This window comes from Myotis lucifugus, unplaced genomic scaffold (genome assembly GCF_000147115.1).
Source record: "Myotis lucifugus unplaced genomic scaffold, Myoluc2.0 scaffold_203, whole genome shotgun sequence".
Classification (NCBI taxonomy): domain Eukaryota; kingdom Metazoa; phylum Chordata; class Mammalia; order Chiroptera; family Vespertilionidae; genus Myotis; species Myotis lucifugus.
In genome coordinates this window covers 770,984-791,479 of record NW_005871251.1, presented here as the reverse complement: position 1 = coordinate 791,479, position 20,496 = coordinate 770,984, and the positions used below count along the sequence as shown (strand labels likewise).

At 43.7% G+C, this 20,496-nt stretch overlaps 2 protein-coding genes across 2 annotated transcripts in view; one reads left to right on the top strand and one right to left on the bottom strand.

Annotated features, from left to right (window-relative positions):
• The window catches only part of HAO2 (hydroxyacid oxidase 2), a 152,343-nt gene that overhangs the window by 84,459 nt on the left and 47,388 nt on the right, over positions 1-20,496 (bottom strand). The window contains exon 4 of the mRNA XM_006097476.3: positions 18,727-18,911. The gene's annotated coding sequence lies outside the window, so the exon portion shown is untranslated. The remainder of the gene's footprint in view (positions 1-18,726; positions 18,912-20,496) is intronic.
• ZNF697 (zinc finger protein 697) overlaps positions 1-20,496 on the top strand; it is a 134,868-nt gene that overhangs the window by 107,224 nt on the left and 7,148 nt on the right. The gene's annotated exons all lie outside the window — the stretch shown is intronic.

The window sequence follows — 20,496 nt, the reverse complement described above, 5'->3', positions numbered from 1 at the left end:
TGCCATTGGGACATGGCGTATGAGGTGTGAGAGAGGAGGCTGGGGAGGTAGAAAAGAGTCCTAACAGGGAGGGCTTTGTTGCATGATTAAAGAGTTTGGACTTCATCTTGTAGAGTGTTCTAAGCCACTGAGGTATCTTAACCAGGAAGATAGCAGATTCACATATGTTTTAGGAAAAGTCATGTGTTCATTCCTGAATGTTCGTGATGCCTGTCAGGGTCCCTCCCCTAGGAGTTGGTCTGATGGGGGGAAGAAGTGGGGTCAACAGAGAAGAAACATGGTCTTCAGAACCAGCTGGCCTAAAAATGGGACTACAGTCATCTATTGTGTGCTACACTGAGCCTCTTTTCATGCCAGATACGGTCTGGAGACCAGACCTGTTTGGACATGGTTTGGGTGAAACACTGGTTGTCTTTTCCAAGATGATTTCGATTTCAAGAGGAAAGTCATATCATCAGAGTTTCAAGCAAAGGGGCATTCTAGGCCAGCCAGACTGTGCAAAACTTAATGCCACAAAACAACCATAATTAAGCCTTTGTGAGACCATCACTGGGAAAGGATTGGAAGGCACAGGCAAAGCTGCTGGGAATAAAATTGGGAGGTGTTATCAAATACTATAAAATTTGAAAGAAAATCAGAAAGAAAAGAATGAAGATGAATTCATTTTTCTTTCTGAAAGCAGGACTCAAAGGTTCAGGCAAGTTCCTTGGAGCTGTGAAATGAACAAAATAATGGAAAGTAGAGAAGTGAGTGTAATGGCACAGAGAAATGTGTCTCTCCACAAGCCTTGCTTTTCTTCTCAGAATCTGAAGGTGCCCAGCGAGAGCTGGGACAGTTGCTAACACAATGAGCTTAGGAAAGAGTCAGGTAGTAGGTCTCAAACTGAAGCTGTTCTCAAACAGAAGCCAGTGGTTCACGGAACCCTGGGCAGGTCTTAAATGCCATCACAACATGACATTTACAGTTTGGCCGTGCCCGCCTCAACCATTTGACCTGAATTAACTATCACATGATAGTTCATTAAAACTAAGACTCACTTCATGGGATCTTTTCAGAAGCATCCCCATCTGTTCTACACTCTGGGGAGGTTCCCTAAAGGAATGACAGTATTTGATGTGTTGGGAAGCATGGGACTTCACGTCCCAACTCTAACACTTACTCCCTTGAAGATAAGCCTGTTTCTTCAACTATAAAGTGGAAATCATGTCACTTATCAGCATGCTCATTACTAATGAGTTAATAAAAGTAAGAATTTTTTATTAAGGGTTATTCAGATGTTAATTAATAATAATATTGACCAATGAGAGTGGATGGTATCTAAAGCTAAACTGTTGAGTGCAGTGGCCATGAGTCACATGTGGCCATTTGAAACATGGAGAGTCTGACTTAAGATGTGCTACTAGAGTTGGCACCAAAAAATAATGGAAAATATCTCAATTGTTTTACATAAATCACAATAAATTTATAATTTATTATAAAATTATATTTATAATTAATATTTCTATTACATCCTATATAATAAAAGGCTAATATGTAAATCGACCGAATGGCAGAATGACTGGTCGCTATGACACGCACTGACCACCAGGGGGAAGATGCTCAACACAGGAGCTGCCCCTGGTGGTCAGTGTGTTCCCCTGGGAAGCACCGTGCTTAGCCAGAAGCCAGGCTCATGGCTGGTGAGCACAGCAGAGGTGGCAGGAGCTTCTCCTGCCTCCGTGGCTGTGCTAAGGATGTCCAACTGATGGCTTAGGCCTGCTCCCTGAGGGCTCCCAGACAGCAAGAGGGTGCAGGCTGGGCTGAGGGACACCCGCCCCCCCAGTGCATGATTTTCATGCACTGGGCCTCTAGTTTATAATAAACTTATAGTAAAATTATATTTTAGATATATATGATTAATAGACTATAACTCTATTAAAATTAATTTCTTGTTTCTTTTTACTTACTTTAATGTAGCTGCTAGAAAATATAAAAGTATTGTGTGGCTTGCATTTGGGCTTGTATTATATTTCTAACTAGAGGCCCAGTACATGAAATTCGTGGTCTGGGGGGGCGAGGGGTGGGATCCCTCAGTCCGGCCTGCACCCTCTTGTAGTCCAGGAGCCCTCGGGGGATGTTTGACTGAGAGCTTAGGCCCGCTCTTGCATTGAGCATTTGCCCCCTGGTGGTCAGTGCACATCATAGCAACTGATTGTTCCGCCATTGGGCTGAAACTGGCTCTCCAAAATCCCCTGAGGAGTCCCAGATTGCGAGAGGGAGCAGGCCAGGCCAAGGGACCCAACCGGTGTATGATTGGGGCCAGGGAGAAATGCAGGAGGTCAGCTATCTGGGGAGGGATTGCAGGAGGGCTCCAGGGTGTGTCCGGCCCGTCTCACTCAGTCCTGATCAGGTGGACCCCCGCAGCAAGCTAACCTACTGGTCGGAGTGTCTGTCCCTGGTGGTTAGTGCACGTTATAGTACAGTGATGGCGAACCTATGACACGTGTGTCAGAGGTGACATGCGAACTCATTTTTTTGGTTGATTTTTATTTGTTAAATGGCATTTAAATATATGAATAAATATCAAAAATATAAATCTTTGCTTTACTATGGTTGCAAATATCAAAAAATTTTTATATGTGACACAGCACCAGAGTTAAGTTAGGGTTTTTCAAAATGCTGACATGCCTAGTTCAAAAGGTTTGCCATCACTGTTATAGTGGCTGGTCCACCAGTCGACTGTCTGCCCCCTGGTGGTCAGTGCACATCATAGCGAGCAGTTGAGTGGCCTATCATTAGCATATTAAGCTTTAATTGGTTGAACGGCCGACCGGACGACCAGATACTTAGCATATTAGGCTTTTATTATATAGGATAGACAGTACTGGTCTAGGTTATTTCCCATTCATGAAACAACTGCTAAGGAATGTGAGGATTTTGAGAATCACCTTTCAAAGTTGGATATATGTGGCAAATTTATTTCACTAGTTTTCATTCATTTTTAAAATTTATTTAAAATTTATGCTTTGAGCATCTACTCTGTGCTGAGGACTGGGTACAGCATCGTCCATGAGCTTCAGGAGCTTACAAGGAATGAGGCTGGGAGAGTCTCTACCCAGCCCCCGCACTCTATGGTCATCAAGAATGGGCTGAGTTCTGACTTAGTATCACCACCCTAGGGGTCCCCAAATGAATCTTCAGGGTAAAGAAACAACATGATACTAGGAAATCGCGCTGGTCTGAATGTTCTTGCTGCAACCAGGCAGCCTTTGAGTGTTTTGATATAGCTTATGGGCCTGAATGAAGGTGGATTTTCAGGGTGCTCTATTAGCTGAGTCTGTAAGAATATAGAGCAGGGGTGGGAAATGTCTGGCCCATGAGCTGTATAAGGCCCACAAAATCATTTGGTCTGCCCCTGCCAAGGCATTAGGGGTGAGTTAATTAAATGTTTGATCAAATATAGCAGGCTAATTTTTAAGTTGATAATTTTGTATGACCAGTGAATGATGTTATAAATATCCAAATGGCCCTTGGCAGAAAAAAGGTTCCCCACCCCTGATATAGAGTGAGGAGGCCAAGGTCATAGGTTTGTTCCTGTACGGGTCATTTCACTTTGCTCTGATCCATGCCTCAGACTTGCCCCAGCAAACTCTAGCCAGCTGCCTTGTCAATATCTTTGATTCACTGGGGGGACAGGGTGAGAACACATGAAGGGAGCAGGGCAAATCTCTCACTACTGTGAGGGAGCAGCAATTAAAAACAGTGAGGAAGGACTGTTGGAAGGAGAGCCCATGTAACTTAGTGTATCACTGGCTACAGTGGACCCAGCTAAAACCATCTCTTCCTTGAACATCTCTGAAGTCACTGACCAGGGTACCGCTTGTAGGACCAGGCTCCCAGACACCACAGCTCCTGGGCAGAGCAGAACACAGGCAGCATTCACTGGGAATTCAGACTTTTTCAAAAGACAATGTTGTTAACAAGCACTTGGGGCCTCCCTACCCGATCGACAGAGATTGTTTAGACTTGGAAATATGGACACCTATCTCTTGAGTGACCTGTCTGCTGGTAATATTTACATCCACATGCACACAGAACGGTGGTATGTTTTAGTTCCAGGCTGAGATTCAGCCCCATGCACCTCAGTGAAGCATCGCTGACAGAAAGGCTGGTCTGCAATCTGCAGCTACACAAATAAATACTGGAGCAGGGTCTAACAGGAAGACCCTCACTACCCAATTTTTTCCAGATGGCAGTGATGGATGACTGTGTGTTTATGTTTACTTGGTTTCCCAGGTGACTGGTGTCCTGGTTTCCACTGGTCATGGCTTGATGAGCTTTTCTTCGAAGATGTGGGCCACCTACCCCAACAGACCAGCTCTTGGCCCACAGGTCTACACCACAGTCAACATTGTCAAGAGATCATTATGTTTCTTGGATGGCTAGTTAACTGTTTCCTCACCACAGCTTCCCTGAGCCTCTCCTTGTAAATTTCCAGAACTAGCACAAGAGTGATAGCAGAGATTTCCCTCAAAGATTTCCATATCCTAATCCCCAGAACCTGTGATTATGTTGTTTCATGACAAAGGAGAATTAAGGTTGCAGAGGGAATTAAGGTTGCTAATCGCTTGACCTTAAAATGGGGAAACTGTCCTGGAACATCCAGGTGAGCCCAAAATAATCAGAAGTGTCCATAAAAGCGGCAGAGAGAGGGGGAAGAGAAGATTGGAGCAATGCGATGTAAGGAGGACTTCAGCCGTAGTTGGTTTGGCTCAGTGGATAGAGCGTCAGCCTGCGGACTGAAGGGTCCCCAGTTCGATTCCAGTCAAGGGTACATGCCCAGGTTGCGGGCTCAATCCCCAGTAGGGGGTGTGCAGGAAGCAGCCAATCAATGATTCTCTCTCATCATTGATGTTTCTATCTTTCTCTCCCCCTCCCTGCCTCTCTGAAATCAATAAAAATATATTTAAAAAAAAGAAAAGAAAAAAGACTTTACCTATCATTGCTGGAGGAAGGGGGCCACCATCCAAAGTGGTGGCTTCTAGAAGCTGAAAAGGCGAGGAAGGAATTCCTAAAGCCTCCGGAAGGGAACTCAGCCCTGGCTCACCTTGATATTAGCCCCACGATACCTTTGTCAAACTTCTAACCTATAGAACTGTAAGATAATAATTTGTATTTTATGCCACTGAGTTTATGATTTGTTACAGCAGCAATAATAGAAAACATAGAGCTATATAAGGCGAACAACCACTTGGTCTTCAAACTCTGCATGACATAAAGTATTCCTTCCCTAAGCACAATGTAACCTAACAGAATACATTCTTCCCCAGGGCTACTGAAGGCTGGTGTCCATAGTGATTCTCACAAAGTTTAGGGAAGTAAGGATGCTGGAAACCTTATCACCAAGCCCTTCTGATTTCCCATGAGTAAAGAGTATGGACTTTAGGGTCTAGCAAATATTGGTTCAGATCCTGGCCTTTACACTCTTATAGATAGGGTTGCTATAAAGAGTGAATAAAAGAAAGTGTGTAGAGTATCAATCTCAGAGCCTGGGGGCAAGATGGAAATTCAATAAGTCCTGTCCTCTTTTACCCTCTCTGTAATTATTCTCAGATCTCTCCTGTTCTCTTTGGAGAATGAAGCCTCATAGAACAAAAGTGACATAGAGAGGTATAAAAGGAAAAGTGGATCATTATGTACCACCACCTACCAATAGATCCTTCTGCCAACTATTAATATTTTTTTGTTAAAATTTCTATAGGTACCACCAAATTGCCCTCTTAGTCTCAGTTTATACTTTCATCCACATTGTTTGTGAGACTCTTTCACCCACCCTCATCATCAATGGACATTACTGTTTTATTTCACAAAGCAGAGTCTGATTTGAGGTCACTCCTGGCTCTGACAGTATGGGTGCTCTGAGCCTGGCATGAATCTTTTGGTTGTGAACACTACTCTGGCTGGCTAGAGACTCCTGGTAAGGCCTTCTTGGGTTCTTCTTCTATTTCCAAAGCTTGTGTTCACTGGGCTTATAAAATTTTGATATTAACCATTCCATTGTACAATTTTCCTAGTGTCTTCCCCTCCTTATTTCATGTAATCCTTACAAAGTTTCTATTAGGTATGTAGGGAGGGAATTTATATTTGAGGGACTTTCTTAGGTCCACATAGTTAATGAAGGAAAGACTAGGGCTTGAATACAAGTCTCCTAAGTTCAAACCCCAAGTTCCAGCCCCCAGTCCCTCTCTGCCTCTCTAGAACAGAGAGTCATTACAGAGCAGTGACTTTGACCAACATCTTCTACCCTTTTTGGATGTTTCTCTAGAGAAATGTATGTTTGTTGGTTGGTTGGTTGGATTGGAGCTGCTGTAATTTATGACTTAGGAGTATCAATTTTGCTCATAAAAATGTTTTTGTAATTTGAATATTCTGGTATGTGGCCCACGGTGACCCAGGGTGACATCTCCAGGAGAAGGTAACTGGCAGGGTGCCACAAGGCCTCCTGGTGACCTTATCTAGTAAGTGAGAGTGCTGGAATTGGAACCAGATTCGTCTGACTCCGAAGCTGAAGCCTCTTTACATGTACTCTATGTACCTCCTCATAGACAGCAAGATGCTCAGGGCAGAAGATCAATGCATTCTTTTGTTATAGGCAAATTACATGGAAGCCAAATTCTCAGAAGGTTGCATGCTGAGTGTGGAATAAGACAGAACAAGGAGAGTTCAGGGTCTTAAGAAGCTAATTTCAGCTCAAGTAGCTGAAGGCAAGCTTACCCACTAGGGCAGTGGTCGGCAAACTCATTAGTCAACAGAGCCAAATACCAACAGTACAACGATTGAAATTTCTTTTGAGATTCAAATTTTTAAAACTTAAACTATATAGGTAGGTACTTTGTTATTAACTTAATTAGGGTACTCCTAAGCTGGCCTTTGCTAAAAACGTCTTCAATCTGAGGGGTCGACCTCAGCGAACATACCCCCACTTTTTCTAATGCCACTTCTTCAAAATAGACTCGCCCAGGCCGAAAACCGACTTCTGCGCATGGGCCACGAAGTTTCAATCGCACTGTATGTGCGGGCCTGCACGTGGTATTTTGTGGAAGAGCCACACTCAAGGGGCCAAAGAGCTGCATGTGGCTCGCGAGCCGCCGTTTGCCGACCACTGCACTAGGGGTCACACACTCAAACACCAACAGAGGCTCAAAAAAGCTTAACACAGAGGAGTAAAGCAGGGCAGGGAACAGGTGATGATAGGGAAGAGTGGGGACTGTGGCAAACTAGAGAATGCACCTTTCTAAAGGGAGCAGCTGCTACTTTATAGCTCCACCCCATTGTTGCTGGTGTGGTTAATTCAGGTCTTCCCAATTTTTCAATAAAAGCTAGACACCTATATTTTCTATGTGAAATTAGTTGACAACTTTAAAAAATACTATGAGTCAATTCAGTGTGGACCAAACAAAACTTGTCTGTGGGCCTGGCTAGGCCTATCAGGTGTCAGCAATGACCTTCCACATTTGGAAAACTTTTACCAAGAGAACCACACTGTTTGAAGCCCTTTAGACATGGCTTCTCTGGCTCGAAAAGATTTAAGATCAGTGCTCTTCAGATTTTCTCTTAATCCTTAGGACCAACCTCCATTTACAGTCATTCTCCAGATAGAATTGTATATATTTCCACTTACTAAATTATACTTACATTTCAGCTATGTCTCCTTGGAAGGGTTTCTGGCTCAACCTTTGGTTGGATTGATACTTACATAGCTAATCCTTTGCGTTATGATTACTGCCGTTATTATTTTTAGAGTTACCATTATTCTTATACTTTGTTATGGGGTGGGGCCACAACATTAGTAACAAAGAAACAGAATTTCCGGAGGATGAGGCCCAGAAATCAGGATTTTAAAAAGATTCCCAGGTGATTCTAATGTGCAGCCAAGGTTGAGAACCACTGCCATACAGTAACCCTTTAATAAATGGTGACTGCTAATGTCTTCTTTAACCTAGTCTCCTGTTTAGAGGGCAATCAATGGCAATTGGACATAAACATGCATGCTGCTCTGAAGGAAACTGCAACCACCATGGAACATTGAGAGACGGACCTAAGGCCTTTGTAGGAAAAGGCTAAGTGACCAGCACACAAGCTCATTTCAGAAATTGAGAGACTTGCGACTGGAAATGCATCATTCTTACTCCCCCATTCTCGCCTGCTCCCCACAGTGAGGAGCAGAGCTGGGACCGTGGGAGCCCAAGCTCTGGGCCTTCCTGCCCAACCTGGGAGCTCAGGCCCAGGCATCACAGCCAGCCTGGGGATGGTGGACACAGTGACCCCCCAGCCTCTGAAACTTGGGCCAGGGATCTCTGCTGCCACTATCTCATGCGATTAGGACAGCGACAACCTCCTGCAGAAGACAAACCCTTTGTCCACCAGCCTCCCTCCACCAGTGCCTGCGAGCAGGAAGGGAGCAGAGGCCTGGTACCCCTCTCCTCTCGGTCCAATTTCACACATTGGTTTTCCGGCATTAATAAATTGGTTACATTTGCCCTGCGTTTGGCAGGCGAGGTTTCTAATAACACTCTGATCTCTTCAGAGGACACGAGTCACTGGCATGTGGGGGCTCTGGTTACCTCCTCCCCCCCACCACTCCACTGCTAAAGGCCCCACACGTTAGCAGGGTTCAGGCGCTCGCCTGGGCCAGGGCAGAGCCTAGGACAAGGGCCATGGCTTCCAGGCATTGTCACGGAGCTCAAAGATCTCCCTCAGAGGGAGACAGATAGCGCTGGGCCCCGGACATGCAGCTTTCCCCAGCTGTCAATCCTACCTGGTTTGCATATAGATTGAGAAAATGTGTGAGATTTTACCACAAGAATGGGACCAGAGAATTCAAGGGGGGTGGTGGTGGGTGGAGAGGGGATGAGAGAAAAAAATGTGGGAGGCAGATGTCTGGAGTTCTGTGCGCCCCACACGGCTTCCTTTGTGGAGCCGGGAGCTCTGGGGACGGACAGCCTGAGTGAGGACAGTGGATGATGGTGTGCGTTTGTCCGGGGCAGCTGTTCTTCTTGCATGGAATTAGGTGTCTAAGAGCTCCATGGCAGGGGGCTGAGAAGCCAGCCCGAATCAGGGCCAACCAAGCCCTCCGCCTTGGCGGGCCAAGTAGAGGGAGAAAGAAATAAGCTAACGAGAGCAAGGGCAGAGCCTGGGATGAACGGAATAAGGAAAAAAGAATATTGAGAAGATACAGAGAGGGAAGAAATTCAATAGAATCCAATGGATATTTTATGCTAACCTCTACTTGTGATAAAATAGTGTTTTTACACAGCAAGGACATACAGAATCTAGTTCCTGCCCTCTGGGAGCTTATGGATCAGTTTAAAAACTCAGCCACAGAATTCAATCCTGGAAGAGATTGTAACAGGGGGTGATACAGACATCAGTGCCATGGGGCATGGTGAAGAGGGCAGGGGTTATTGTGGGGAGGTCTGATAGAGGAGGTGGGTCTTGAGAGTCCTCTAGAAGCGTGGGTAAGATTAGCAAGCGTGTGGGAGGGCACTCCTGAGTAACAGTGGTAGTACAGAGAGCAGAGGAGGAGTAGAGCAGTGGTCGGCAAACTCATTAGTCAACAGAGCCAAATATCAACAGTACAACAATTGAAATTTCTTTTGAGAGCCAAATTTTTTAAACTTAAACTATATAGGTAGGTATATTGTTATTAACTTAATTAGAGTACTCCTAAGGCTTAGGAAGAGCCACACTCAAGGGGCCAAAGAGCCGCATGTGGCTCGTGAGCCGCAATTTGCCGACCACGGGAGTAGAGGAACAGGGAATCAGTGATGGAAAGACAAATGAGAAGAACAGGAAAACACAGAGAGGCCCAGACAGCCACTCACAGTTGCCTCAGTCACTGCACAAGCCATAGGCTACCTTGGACGTTTTCCTCCAAAGGAATTACAACTGGAAGCTTCCTGTAGGATCCTGTCCACTCAGGCCAATTACCAACATAGCAGCCAGCGCCAGGCACAGAGGGAAGGGAGGAGAGAGTGGCTTGTGCACACCCAGGAAAAGCAGGACACGCTCCCCTTTCCTGGGGGCGTCAGACGGGCCTCATACTGTGGTTCCCCACTCAGGACGCCTGGAGCCACTGACATATCTTAGTTTCAGAGTCTCACCTGGAAGATTCCTAAATGCCGCGCCCCGCCCTCCCCCCCGCCCCCATATCCTTCTCTGTGGCTCTCAGGATTCCCAGGAAGGAAGGACTTTTTCTTTTCTGTTTTTCCCCAATTTTTACTTAGAAAAAAAATTTTTTTAAATCTTCATAAAGGTTGAAGGAATATCATACTGAACACAAGGCACACTTAAGTTGCATCACCAATTATTGACGTGTGATTTCATATACAGAGATGTGCTGATAAACCAGGCATTTGGGGGAGAGGAGTAGCCTGGCTTGCAGTATTTGCCAATTTCTGTGGTGTAAAAACTCCCATCATGGCTGATTTCAAGCTATTGAGATTAAACCAGTAGTTAAACAAATGGCATGCAAAATTCCTGAATATTTATCTGCTCTCAGGAGCTGGTAAGAGCCAGTTCGAGTACACCATATTTTTCTAAACTGTTTTCAATAACTTGCAGATATCATGGCACCGAACCAAATAACTTCAGCATGTGTCTCCCAAGAATAAAGACATTCTCAAACATAATTACAACATTATTATCACACTTAAGAAAAAATTAGCAACACATTTCATAATTATTATCCAATATACTTTTCCCACTAAAAATTTTCCAATTGTTCTCTAAACATCATTTAAAACATTTTTAAAAAAATGAAGAATGCAATGAAGTTTGCACATTGCATATAGTGTTTTCTTTGGTTTAGTTTAATCTAGAATGGTCCCCTGAATTCTCTTTCAGTTGTAGTTTTTTTAATGACATCTATTTTTACGAAGAATCCAGGCCAGTTGTCTATATAGAATGTGTTGCATTCTGGATTTATATGGTTGTTTCTCCTGGTTAAATTCAAGTTAAGAATTTTTTGGGCAAAAATAATCTAAAAGTGTACTTCATATCAGGTGGGCCTCATATCAAAAGGCTTAAATAATGTCAGATGTTGCACTATTGGTGATGCTAATACTCAGCTAAAGCAGTGGCCACCAAATCTCTCTATTTTTTAAAAAGTGTGCCTTTCCCCCTTTGTAATTAATAAATAATTTGTGAGGAGATATACTGATGCTGTGTGAACATCCTGGTCCTCAGGAGCCTTGTGCTCAGTGCTTAGCATCTGTGTTGATCCGTGCCTGAATCAGTTATTACATTAGGGGCTGAAATGCAGTGATTTTCTAATTCTATCTCTCCTTCTACATTTATTAGACGGAATTCTTTTCTTTAAAAGTCTCTTTTTTGAGTATAATTATGGACTCATGGATTTTTTTCCTCCCAAAAAACTTCAATGGATTATAATCCATTACTGTCATTCTCTTTTTGATGTTCAAATTATCCCAAACTTGGCAAGTGGGAACCCCTTCAAGCAGGATCCTGTGTCCTTTTGACATGACCTCATTAATCTTTAAGTATTTCCTTTCTTTCTGGCACACCAAGATTCTCCAGGCTCACTTGTGCTGGCCCTGCACCAGACCCAGGGCAGTCATTTCTTCAAAGAGCCCTGATTTCTTTAGTGGGAAATGATATTTAGAAATCAAGACCTGGGTGCTGGGTGTGCTCACTGCTGCAGTGATGTTACTACTCCTAGGTCCTGTCAGTTGACACGGTTTGGGGGAAATGTATAAATAAAATATAACATAAAGTATGTGTGTGTGTATGTGTGTGTACGTATGTATGTAGTAATTCCTTAATCCCTGAATGTTATCTTATTTGGAGGTAAGGTCTTTTCGGAGGTATTCAAGTAAACCTGAAATCATTAAGGTGGGCTCTAATCCAATATGACAGGTTTCCTTATAAAAAGGGGAAATTTGGACACAGAGGCACATACAGAGGGAAGATGATATAAAAACAGGGAGAAGATGGTCATTTACAGGCCAAGGAGAGAAACTTGGGACAGATCCTTCTCCCACAGCCCTCAGAAGGCACCTTGGATTTGGACTGAGCTGTGAGATAACACATTTCTGGTGGTTAAGCCGGCCAGTCTGTGGTACTTTGTTACAGCAGCCCTAGCAAACTCATACACTACCATACCAAACTACTATCAAGGTGTCAGCAGAGTTGCATTGCTTTCTGGAGTCTCAAGGGGAGAATCTATTCTTACTTATCCAGATCGTTGATGGTAGTCAGCTCCTTGTGACTGCAGGACTAAGGCTGCCATTTCTCTACTGACTATCAACTGAGGGATAATCCCAGCTTCTGAAGGCTACCTGCATGCTTTGGCTCATGGCCCCTTACTCTATCTTCAAAACCAGCAGTGGCAAGCTGACTCCACGTCATGATTTGACTCTCTCCTACCTCTCCTTCCCTTGTTGCCTCCTCTCTCTTACTTACTCTTCTGCCTTTCTCTTTCACTTTTAAGGGCCCGTGTGATTTCCTTGGGCCCACTCAGATAATCTGGAATAATCCCCCTAAATTCAGGTAACCTTAGTTCTATCTGAACAGTTCCCTTTGCCAGTAATATAACATATCACAGGTTCCAGGTATGGATGCTTGGAGAAGAGGGGCATTATTCTGCCTACCACATGATGACATAAATACATTTAGTTTGTTTGCTTTGTCCAACAATAGACACAGAATAGTTTCAGAATTCTGTCAGGAGTGGGGCCTGAGAATTTGCATTTTTAACAAGTTCTCAGGTGATGCTGATGCTTTTGGTCTAGATCAAACGTTAGGACCATCTTTCTATATGATAGATTCTTAAAATTAGTAAGTTGGGTTAAAGTTTATGCAAATTTTTCACTGAATGAAAAATGAATCCTGTATAATTTCTATTTTTTAAAAAAATATTTTTATTGATTTCAGAGAGGAACGGAGAGGGAGAGAAAGAAACATCAATGATGAGAGAGAATCATTGATTCTGCTGCCTCCTACATGTCCCTCACTGGTGCCCTGACCGGGAATTGAACCACGGCCCCTTGGTTCATAGGTCGGTCCTCAACCACTGAGCCAAACCGGCTAGGACTACTTTTTTTTAAAAACTGTGTTACAAGAATAATGTTTATTGCAAAAAATTAAGAATTCTAGATAAACAAAAAGAAGTTAAAGTCACCCATACACACAGATCACCACATTAACATTTGGTGTATTTTGTAACCCCCCCCCCCCAATAACATACTGTGAACATTTTTTTTCCATATCATGTCATTCATTAACTATTCTTTTCCAACATTAGCCTAAATGGCTGCATCATATCTATGGAATGTTTCTGAATGAGAATTGACATTTACAAAATGTTTGGGGAAGACTGATCTAGCAGCAGGATTTAGAATGGGGAAGCCCGGAGGCAAGAAGTTAGGAAACGATTGAAATAATACAGGAGAGTGGTGATGATGGGATTAGATGGCAAGGAGTGAATACAGGAAACACTGGGAAGAAAGACTCAACAATCCTGCCAGCACACGTAATAGAGGGTGAGAAATGGTTCAAAGCTAAATGGTGTATGATCCTGGGTTTCAGGATCATACACTTGGGAGATGTCTAGGAAGAGACAGATCATCTTTCTTATCTTTGATCCACAAATCTATCTGGGTGTAAAGGTTTAGGGATGGACATTAACTTTCTAGAGGAAGAGCTTCTTTCAGGAGAGCCGCAGACTTTAAATCTCAGAGCCCAGGCTTGACACCCATTTCAATGTAGAGATTATTTGAGAGACTCAGTGGTGAAATAGAAAGACCACATGCTTGAGTATTAAAAAGATGGCATTGCACATCACTGATTTGCCAATTATTGTGAACTTCAAGCCTCATAACCTCCTTGAGCCTTCTGGTCCATAAAATGAGAGTGATAATATATATTTCATAGAGTTGTTTGTGAGAATGAAATAAAATGATGTACATAAGATGCTGGTCTATAAGCAGCAGGTATTTAAGAAGTGGTGATTTCTTTTATCATTGTAAGAATCTATCTATCTATCTATACTAATAAAAGGGTAATATGCTAATTAGACTGGGAGACCTTCCTGGAGACCTTCTGGACATCCTTCCAGACAAAGCCATGGTGGCGGAGCCGAGGCAGAGGCGGTTAGGGGCGATCAGGCCAGGAGGGGAGGGCAGTTGGGGGCGAGCAGGCCAGCAGGGGGGGCCAGTTGGGGGTGAGCAGGCTGGCGGGGGGGGCAGTTGGGGGCGATCAGGCCAGAGGGGGTGGCAGTTGGGGGTGAGCAGGCTGGCGGGGGCAGGGCAGTTGAGGGTGAGCAGGTCGGCAGGCAGAGTGGTTAGGGGCGATCAGGCAGGCAGGCAGGTGAGCAGTTAGGAGCCAGTGGTCCCAGATTGGAGAGGGTGCAGGCCGGGCTGAGGCCCCCCTCCCCATGCATGAATTTCATGCACCGGGCCACTAGTACTATATAAAAGGCTAAGTGACTGTCTGCCCGACTGGTAGCTATGACGTGCACTGACCATCAGGAGGCAGACACTCAATGCAGTAGCTGCCATGATGCACACTGGCCATTTAAAAATAGATGGCACCACGGACCTGGCGCCAACAAATCAACACTTGGCTTCCTCCAAGTGGGACACAGGACCCGCCATCACCCCAGAGCGACACCCCACCAAATCGCAGCCAATGCTGCCAAGACCCCATGGCACAAAATGTGGCCCACAGCCCAGCCCAGCCCGGAAACGGTGGCTGTGGGCGCCGGGTAATGACGTTGTGTAGCAAGGCCTGGCTTCTTCTCCCTAGCAACTAGCATCCTTGGAGTTTCTTCAGCCCAGGAACCCAACTTGCTTTATAGCCAGGTGCAAACATTTTACAGTTCAACCAAGTGTTTGTGAAGTGTTTTCCCGTGCCTCATCTCATTTGATCTGCACAGAAGTCCTGGAGGAGGTAGATAGGAGACTCAGTAGAATCCTATTTTCTTTTCATTAGCAAGATGCGAATAGCGATATTAAAATATTTCTTCTAATTAATTTCCTTTCAATGTGCACAAATCCTTGCACCGGGACACTAGTAGCAATATAGAGTAACAGCATACCTATAAATCATCCCACAACGTGGCCCCTCCCTGGAGAAGCATGTATGGCTAACCTAGGCATGTCTGTTTGGCAATGAAATGAAACTCATCAATGAAAAGTTAATTTCTGAAACAGCCCCTTTTGTGAATAGCTGTCTGCACAGGGGCTTATCTCCTGAGCAGAAACCCCGGGGATGTGCTGTGGGGTGGCTGGAGAGACTCCATGTGTGCTGGATACCTCCAGAGGTTGTCCAAGCACACTGCAGAGAAGTACACAGCAGAAGCAATGAGGACCTTAAGTCAATACCAACAGATTTGGTTCTTTTTCTTCTTTCCTTCCCCTTCCACTGGCCCAATATTTCTCTATAGTCTCAGAACACAGGCACTGATTATAATAAGTCTACAGGCAAATTAGCCTCTCTCAGTTGTAGTCTTTCCTTCCCTAGAGTGGAGATTACTGCCCAGGGTAGATCTGAGGAGCAAATGGGGTACTGCATTTGAAAGTGCCTACTATGATATCCAAGAAGAGTGGACACCACCTACTACTGAGTTTCTTTTGGGAACCTCTCCAAGGCTGTCTCATACTAGGCCAGCAGTAAGTAAACCATGCCAGAAAATGGAGTTGTTTCAGCTGCCTGAAAACAACCTAGTGTATGATTAACAGAGACATCTAAAGAGCCATCCCTCCCGGCCCCCAACTTTCCACAGCCAACAACTCTCTGACACAGCAAGCAACACAAAATATCCATCCTCCTAACTTAACTACTGTCTCTTGAGGTTGGAGGAAGAGGCAACTTTGACCCAATTACCCACTCCCCATTTGCCTTAGATGACATGAAGTGCATTCCTACATGACAGTCAACAAATGCTTCTCCAGAGACATGGTGGGACCTGAGGGTCTGTCAGAGAAAGTGGGCCAACATTTATTTGCTCGGTATCTAGTAACGTAAGGCAAGCCCTGTTATATGCACTTGTTTAATCTGATTTCACAACAAGCCCATGAGATGGGTATTACCCTCATTTATCAGACGAGCAAACAAAGACTCAGAAAGATTAAGGCGATGCACAGCACGGTTGGTAGTAGCTACCTCTCCCCTATCCACCTTTCTTTTAATTTAGTTTCCCAACATATGTTCCTGTTATCTTGGTTGCTTTACAGACCAACAAATCTCCAGCCCACACAAAAGGAAGAGCAATACATATACCATATTCCCATTTTTGGATCAGTGTGCTCAGTTTCATTGGATCCTACCAGTAGACACATTAAATTCAGTGACAATAGTATTAAACTTTACTGTCAATCTACTATGTACTGCCAAGCCCACATGGATGAGACAGTAAACAGTAAAGGTGGATTATATTTTTTAAGTTAAAGCCGGACTGTTTACTCATTTGTTGAAAACAAATTTTCATACAGTGTGAACCCATTCCTGATTTCTTTTAAACAAGACTATTACGTTTTCAAAGTAAAATGGATGGAAATGTGCTGTTTTCTGCTGCCCGTCTCCCGGCTCCTTCTCTTCCACCCAGTGTGTGTATATTAAGGGTTTCTTCCTTCCAGAGATGCTCACAGCTGTTTCCCTTCCTCACTCTTGAGCTCTCTAGGGCAGCCTTCATTCTTCCACCCCAGCACACCTCCAGCCCCATGGAAACTCCCCCACGGCATGATTGCTTCCATACTTTTATGTGCTTTAAACAGAATACAGCTGAGAACTGCTTATTGATCCTGAGTGGGGAATCCTCTCTTACAAAGCAATTTGCAGTCGATGGAGGAATGTGGAGGCATCCTCTACTCCCTGCTCCCCACCTCCATGCCCACCCGCATGTTGACACCCTCCAAACCGGGCCCACCTGCCCCAGTGCCTCCTCTCCTAAGTATTTCTGATGAAGCTGACTTTTCTGTTTCTCAGACACTGATTACTTGAAATGCCGAATCACTCCACTTTAATCTTTATCTACTTTAGAGATTTTATTTTGAAACCGAAATACGGACAAGAGTCAGTTGCTCCCCAAGTGAAGTCCCAAGAAATACGGATTCATCAAAGGCTCATACCTTCTTCTACCCACAAAGCCACTCGGGGTTACTATTCCATTATAAGCATTTCCCACCACGAGTGAATAATAATGGAGATAATAATAAGACCTATCTATGGGGTTATTGTGAGGAATAAATGAAATAAACATCTAAAGGACCTGATAAACATCAGGCATTATAACAGCAAACCTTCTGCTTGGCCTGAACGCTTCAAAACGACATTTCCACTAGGTCAGTATTGTCCCACTCACTGATTTAATATGAAATTATGGTGTTTCATTTTTAAAATTGTCCTTTCAAAATGGGCTGACACATCGGTTGGCTTTAAATCAGCGGTTCTCAACCTGTGGGTCGCGACCCCTTTGGGGGTCGAACGACCCTTTCACAGGGGTCGCCTAAGACCATAGGAAAACACATATATAATTACATATTGTTTTTGTGATAATCACTATGCTTTAATTATGTTCAATTTGTAACAATGAAAATATATCCTGCATATCAGATATTTACATGACGATTCATAACAGTAGCAAAATTACAGTTATGAAGTAGCAATGAAAATAAATTTATGGTTGGGGGTCAGACATGATTAAAGGAAGGGAATAATTAGGAATAATCCTTGGGGCTCTTTTTTCTCACCAAAGAGCAGGTATACTTCCATGCTTTGCTTTATTTAGGACATTTCTAGAGTAATACCTGGAGTGTGGTATTTTTGTGATTGGAAATAACTCTGCCAATCATTCACAAACAACTACCTTCCATTCTCTTCATCCCAGCTCCTGCCTTTCCTTCCCAGGGTTTCCCATTACAGTGGGGCCTTGACTTACGAGTGTCCTGACTAAGGAGTTTTTTGAGATACCAGCTGTCTCTCCACCAATTTTTTGCATTGAGTTGATAGAGTAATTCGAGTTAATGAGCTCCTTAACGAGCTTGGTCTCGGAACGAATTAAACGCGTAAGTCAAGGCCCCACTGTAGTTCTCTACAGGAGATTTTCAACCATGGAAGCTCTATATTCCAAAAGGGAAAGGGAAAGGTGACTGGAACAGGACTAAACAGGAAGAGTGAACTATCTACAACCAGAGTTAATAGATACTCCCACTGGTTTCCATTTTCCTTCCTTAATTCATAACATTTCTATTGGAGCACTGATTATAGTTGAAATATAGTAATTAATATTTGCATAGCACTTCTCAGCATTTCTATAATGCATTTATCAAAATATTTAATTTAATCATCAAGACAATCCTATTGGATAAATTCTTATTCTTTCTATTGTACAAATTAGCAAATTGAGCTCAGTGCAATTAAGTGACTTGCCTAAAATCACACAGCCTAAGTCCTGGATTAGGGAAGAACAGAACCAAGCCCAGCTCGGACACTCTACTGTTTTGCTTGGCTTCGCGATAAAATGCAATGCCTACCCCGTGTTACTTGCTATGCCTACCCCAGAGCATTATAAATGAGGTCAGATTCCTTTTCTTATTCATCATTGTATTCCTGACAGCACTTACCATGCTTTGCTCCTCGTCAACACACAATGAAATTCAAAAAACTAAAAGTCTTTAAAGATCTGATATAATTACATGAAGCGAATTGTAAAGTGTGAAGCCTTACCTTGTAGAGTGTGCCCAGGTACACAGCACCCAGTGGAGCCAATTCCAAGTGTGGAATGCAAAGTCCAGTGCAGAAAGGTGGGCAGCTTGCAGCTCACCACCCCAAATCCCCAACCACGCCAGGAAGGAAGCGCTGCTTGACCAGGCACCAGTTTCAAATATTTACTCCCAGATGACTGAAGGTACCTAAGAACAGGTGATAATAATAATTAAAAGCAAAACCAAACAAAGCACCTGTAAGCCCTGAGCCCTGCCATTATCGCGCACTGGAATCACCCGACTGTAACTTATGAGAGGCTGCGATGGTAGAGTCTGTGCAAAGCAGGAACTGTCTGTGCCCTGGTTTCCTTGTCTGTAAAGGGAATGCTACTTGTACCTACTTCATCAGGTTGACATGAGGATTAAATGAATTAATACATTGAATGAGCTTAAAACAGGGCCCAGCACATGGAGTAAGAGTGTACTTATCATCGGTATTATTGAGGCTGCTACTGCTGTTAAAGATAGAGCAACATGGATATTTCAGGAGATAAAAGCAAAAAGTTGGCCAACCTCAACCAAATTCTAGGCCAAGCCACTTTGTTTTACTAACCTAGACTTAATGGCCACACCTGACACTCAGTGAAATAATTTGGTTAACTTTGCCCTTGAGTGGAACTGAAGCCTCAGAAGTCGTTTGATTTCGTTCTAAATCTCCAGTGGGTCTTCTGGATAAAGTGAAAGATTAAAAATGAAAACATCCCCTTTTCTTTTCTCTCTCTCCCTACTCTGTCTTCCGCCTGCTGGAGACCACTTCTCCAGGCCCATGAGCACTCTGCCTCTCCGATCTGTCACTCCCCTTCCCCTGCCAGTGTCTCCTATTTGTCCTTGGGTCTTTTATGCCTTTCCCTGTGACCATGAACCTCATTTATCACTCATTTCTCTGAATCCCTATGGCGCTCACCATCTGGCTTATATGGGTCCTTGCAATTTCCTGTATGTTAATCTTATTTCTCAGAGAGCAATGAACTCTGCAGAAGCAGGCCAGACACCTGGCCCGCCAGGTTAAACTGTGCTCTGAACTCCTGCTGCCCGCTACGTACAAAGGTACACAATTTCTCTGTCCTCCCAGGAAAAATTTTCAGTGCGTGTGATGGGTTGAGAAAATCTAGTCATGTATTACAAAAGACCTTCAAAAATGTAGACTAACATATGCCAGAATAACATAAACCAGACATTTATTTTAAAAAATATTTTCCTGGGTGCTAATTTTTATATTTTAAAAATTGATTTGAGAGAGAGCGAGAGCGAGAGAGAGAGAGAGAGAGAGATTTGTTGTTCCACTTATTTATGCACTTATTGGTTGCTTCTTGCATGTGCCCTGACTGGGGATCAAACCTGAAACCTTTGTGTATCGGGATGATGGGCTAATCAACTGAGCTACCCAGCCAGGGCCTTGGTGCTAATTTTAAACTCTCTTCTGTTGTCATAGAAGGTGCTGCTCCTTTGACATACAGGTTGGGGCAAAAGTAGGTTTACAGTTGTGAGTATGTGAAACAGTTTATCTTGTATTAATATTTATTAGTTATTGTATTATTTTCCATACAAATTACTGTAAACCTACTTTTGCACCACCCTGTATATCTTGAAAAGGAAGTTTTTCCTTCCCAGGTACTTGCAGGGTGCAGCCCACCCAATTTTGAAGCTAGTCTGACAAAAACCAATGTTTTTTCCAGGGATTTACACCATTATTTGCTTCTGCCTTTATTCCCTATTGAATACTGCCCTCCCT